A 5,575-nucleotide genomic window follows, 5' to 3' on the forward strand; every position below is an offset into this window, starting at 1 on the left:
CTTATTTTCTCCACACTAATAAGTCATGCATATTTAGAGAGCAATTTTTATTGCTTGCACCGATGACAACTTACTTGAAGGATATTACTCAATCCATAGGTAGATATGGTGGACTCTCATGGCAAAACTGGGTTTAAGGATATTTGGAAGCACAAGTAGTATCTCTACTTGGTGCTAGGAATTTTGGCTAGCATGAGGGGGAAAGGCAAGCTCAACATGTTTGAATGATCCATGACAATATACTTTAACTGAGATGCGAGAAAACATAACCCATTACATTGTCTTCCTTGTCCAACATCAACTCTTTAGCATGTCATATGTAATGAGTGCTCACAATTATAAAAGATGTCTATGATAATATATTTATATGTGAAATCGTCCTTCCTTCAATATTCTTTCATGAATTGTTCAAATGACCAATACAATGTTTGCTAACCGTCAATAAATTTACAACCTCTACTTCTTAAATGTAAAGTCACTACTCCCCAAGGGATAAGCAAATGAAACATATATAATTTCAGATTTATGACATTCAACTCATTCAACCATTTACTCATAGGATAAAAGTGAAGCGCAAGAGTAAATGAAAAACTACTCCAAAAAGATATAAGTGAAGATCAATGAGTAGTAAAATAATTATGCAACTATATGAAGACTCTCTCTCATTTCAGATCTTGGTATTGTATTCAAGCAGCAACCAAAACAAAATAAAATGACATTGCAAGGATAGCACAACTCATGTGAAGAAGCAAAAACTCAAGCTCAACCGATACTAACCGATGATTGTTGAAGAAGAAAGGCGGGATGCCTACCGGGGCATCCCCAAGCTTAGATGCTTGGGACTTCTTGAAATATTATCTTGGGGTGCCTTGGGCATCCCCAAGCTTGAGCTTTTGTGTCTCCTTAATTCCTTTCATATCATGGTTTCTCTTCTTTTTATCAAAAGCTTCATTCACAACAAACTCAACAAGAACTCGTGAGATCGGTTAGTATAAAATAAACCAATGCAAAACCTTATCACTTTCTACTGTAACAAATGACTAAAATTATTATTCAACATTGCATACTAATTGCCTCTGCATATTTAATACTCCTATCCTCAAATAGAATCATTAAACAAGCAAACATATGCAAACAATGCAACCATAACAACAATCTGCCAAAACAGTACAGTCTGTAAAGAATGCAAGAGTATCAATACTTCCCTAACTCCAAAAATTATGAGAGAAAATTCCCACTGTAATAAATTTATCAGAGGTCAATATGAAAAAAGATTCAACATTATACCACTCTCTGACTTTTCTAGGGAATTTTTTCCACAGCGGTAAACTTTCTGTTTTCAAACAGCAACATGTATACTAGCAAAACAAGCATGGTAAAGGCTATCCTTGGCATTTTTATTGAAAATAAAGATGTAAAACATTATTATAACTAACAGCAAGAAAATATTAACAAAATAAAATGACGCTCCAAGCAAAACACATATCATGTGGCGAATAAAAATATAGCTCCAAGTAAAGTTACCGATGAACGAAGACGAAAGAGGGGATGCCATCCGGGGCATCCCCAAGCTTAGGCTATTGGTTGTCCTTGAATATTACCTTGGGGTTCCTTGGGCATCCCCAAGCTTAGGCTCTTGCCACTCCTTATCCATAGCCATCGAATCTTTACCCAAAACTTGAAAACTTCAACCACACAAAACTCAAAACAAAACTCGTAAGCTCTGTTAGTATAAGAAAATAAATCACCACTTAGGTACTGTAATGAACTCATTCTAAATTCATATTGGTGTAAAACCTACTGTATTCTAACTTCTCTATGGTTAATACCCTCCGATACTACTCATAGATGCATCAAAATAAGCAAACAACACAATGAAAACAGAATCTGTCAAAAACAAAACAGTCTGTAGTAATCTGTATCAAACGTATACTTCTGGAACCCCAAAAATTATGAAATAAATTGCTGGACCTGAGTAATTTGTCTATTAATCATCTGCAAAAAGAATCAACCTAAAAGCACTCTCCAGTAAAAAAATGGCAGCTATCCTCGTGAGCGCTAAAGTTTCTGTTTTTCACAGCAAGATCATATAAACTTCACCCAAGTCTTCCCAAAGGTTTTACTTGGCACTTTATTGAAACAAAAGCTATAAAACATGATTACTACAGTATCATAATCATGTGGACACACAAAAACAGTAAGGATAAATATTGGGTTGTCTCCCAACAAGAGCTTTTCTTCAATGCCTTTTTAGCTAGGCATGATGATGGCAATGATGCTCACATAAAAGATAAGAATTGAAACATAACGGGAGCATCATGAAGAATATGACTAGCACATTTAAGCCTAACCCACTTCCTATGCATAGGGATTTTGTGAGCAAAGAACTTATGGGAACAATAATCAACTAGCATAGGAAGGCAAAACAAGCATAACTTCAAAATTTTAAGCACATAGAGAGGAAACTTGACATTATTGCAATTCCTACAAGCATATGTTCCTCCCTCATAATAATTTTCAGTAGCATAATGAATGAATTCAATAATATAACCAGCACCTAAATCATTCTTTTCATGATCTACTAGCATAGAAAATTTACCACTCTCCACATAAGCAAAATTCCTCTCATTCGGAATAGTAAGAGTATCATAAAAGACTTGAACACTAAAAATTGTTTCCATATTAAAAGAGTAATGTTCAGAAAAAGGGTAATCATAATCATGACAAGTTTTGTAAATATAATCATCACTACCTTTTATATCATAAGTTTCATCACAATAATCATCATAAGTAGCAATAATCATCATAATTGATTGAAACATCTCCCAAGATAGTGGAATCAATAAATAAAGTTGACACTCTTCCAAATCCACTTTCATATTCGTCACAATAAAATTCAACATCCTCCAAAATAGTGGGATCACTACTTCCTAAAGTTGACACTCTTCCGAACCCACTTTCATCAATATAATCATCATAAATAGGAGGCATGCTTTCATCATAAGAAATATTCTCATCAAAACTTGGGGGACTAAAAATATCATATTCATCAAACATAGCTTCCCCAAGCTTGTGGCTTTGCATATCATTAGCATCATGGATATTCAAGGAATTCATACTAACAACATTGCAATCATTCTCATCACACAAAGATCTAGTACCAAACATTTTATAGATTTCTTCTTTAGCACTTGAGCACAATTTTCCCTTCCATCATTCTCATGAAAGATATCAAAAAGATGAAGCGTATCAGACAAACTTAACTCCATTTTTTTGTAGTTTTCTTTTATAAATGAAACTAGTGATAAAACAAGAAAAAAAAGAATCGATTGCAAGATCTACAGATATACCTTCAAGCGCTAACCTCCCCGACAACGGTGCCAGAAAAGAGCTTGATGTCTACTACACAACCTTCTTCTTGTAGACGTTGTTGGGCCTGCATGCAAGTGCACAGGTTTGTAGGACAGTAGCAAATTTCCCTCAAGTGGATGACCCAAGGTTTATCAATCCGTGGGAGGCGTAGGATGAAGATGGTCTCTCTCAAGCAACCCTGCAACCAAATAACAAAGAGTCTCTTGTGTCCCCAACACACCCAATACAATGGTAAATTGTATAGGTGCACTAGTTCGGCGAAGAGATGGTGATATAAGTGCAATATAGATAGTAGATAAAGGTTTTTGTAATCTGAAATAATAAAAACAGCAAGGTAACTAATGGTAAAAGTGCGTGTAAACGGTATTGCAATGGTAGGAAACAAGGCCTAGGGTTCATACTTTCACTAGTGCAAGTTCTCTCAACAATAATAACATAGATAGATCATATAACAATCCCTCAATATGCAACAAAGAGTCACTCCAAAGCAACTAATAGCGGAGAACCAACGTAGAGATTATGGTAGGGTACGAAACCACCTCAAAGTTATTCTTTCGGATCGATCTATTAAAGAGTTCGTACTAGAATAACACCTTAAGACACAAATCAACCAAAACCCTAATGTCACCTAGATACTCCATTGTCACCTCAAGTATCCGTGGGCATGATTATATGATATGCATCACACAATCTCAGATTCATCCAACCAACACAAAAAACTTCAAAGAGTGCCCCAAAGTTTCTACCGGAGAGTCAAGAACGTGTGCCAACCCCTATGCATACGTTCATGGCCGAAACCCGCAAGTTGGTCACCAAAACATACATCAAGTGGCACCTGATATCCCATTGTCACCACAGATAAGCACGGCAAGACATACATCAAGTGTTCTCATAAAAGACTCAATCAGATAAGATAATTTCAAAGGGGAAACTCAATTCATCACAAGAGAGTAGAGGGGGAGAAACATCATAAGATCCAACTACAATAGCAAAGCTCGGAATACATCAAGATCGTGCCATAGAGGGAACACGAGAGAGAACACGAGAGAGAGAGAGATCAAACACATAGCTACTGGTACATACCCTCAGCCCCGAGGGTGAACTACTCCCTCCTCGTCATGGAGAGTGCCGGGATGATGAAGATGGCCACCGGTGAAGGATCCCCCTCCGGCAGGGTGCCGGAACGGGCTCCCGAGAGGTTTTTGGTGGCTACAGAGGCTTGCGGTGGTGGAACTCCCGATCTATCTTGATATTCGATAAATTTAGGGTACGTAGGGTTATATAGGCGAAAGAAGTCGGTCGGGGGGGGTGCTCGAGGGGTCCACGAGACAGGGGGACGCGCCCTGTAAGGGAGGCGCGCCCCCTATCTCCTGGGCTCCTCAAGGATCTTCTGACTTGATCTCCAAGCCTCCAGGATGATAATCTTCCAAAAAATCACGATGCCGAATGTTTATTCCGTTTGGACTCCTTTTGATATTCCTTTTCTTCGAAATACTGAAACAGACAATAAAACAGCAATATGGGATGGGCCTCTGGTTAATAGGTTAGTCCCAAAAGTAATATAAAAGTGTATAATAAAGACCATAATCATTCAAAACAGATAATATAATAACATGAATGCTTCATAAATTATAGATACGTTGGAGACGTATCAGTGCTCTGCGCCTCGCCTTCTTTCCCACCTCGACGATCCGGAGACCACAGTCTGGCGGGTGCGTGAGCACGGGCTAGACCATATGCTTGTCCCTTGCCTTTACTTGTTGCGGCTTGTGCCAGCGAGCCGATATCCTCGAGATCCTAGCGTTCGTTCCGGTGCTCCCTGAGATAGATGACAAGTGGCGGCTGCCCTGGCCTATGTGTGCCTTGCCTCCTCCAATATGTACGAGCTCGCTCACTTCGGTGGGGTTCGCGCGCCACAAGTTGCCTTTCTTTGGGATTCAGGTGCTCCTTCCAGGGTGCGGTCCTTCCTCCGCCCAGCTGCTCATCCAGAATGTATCCCCGCCATCGATGACGTGTCTTCACCACCTTCGCTATGCTGCTGCCGCCTGTCGAAACACAACAATGGAGGGGCTCCCGGTCTCTCTTGCTGATGTTTTGAGTGGATGTAGGTAGGACGCCGGGCTGCGGCGTATGTGGCTGTGTGTGGCTCATCATGGGCATGCCAACGTTTGTCTTCGGGACTTTGCCCCTCCGGCTACAGGTG

Source organism: Triticum dicoccoides, chromosome 1B (genome assembly GCF_002162155.2).
Source record: "Triticum dicoccoides isolate Atlit2015 ecotype Zavitan chromosome 1B, WEW_v2.0, whole genome shotgun sequence".
NCBI lineage: Eukaryota > Viridiplantae > Streptophyta > Magnoliopsida > Poales > Poaceae > Triticum > Triticum dicoccoides.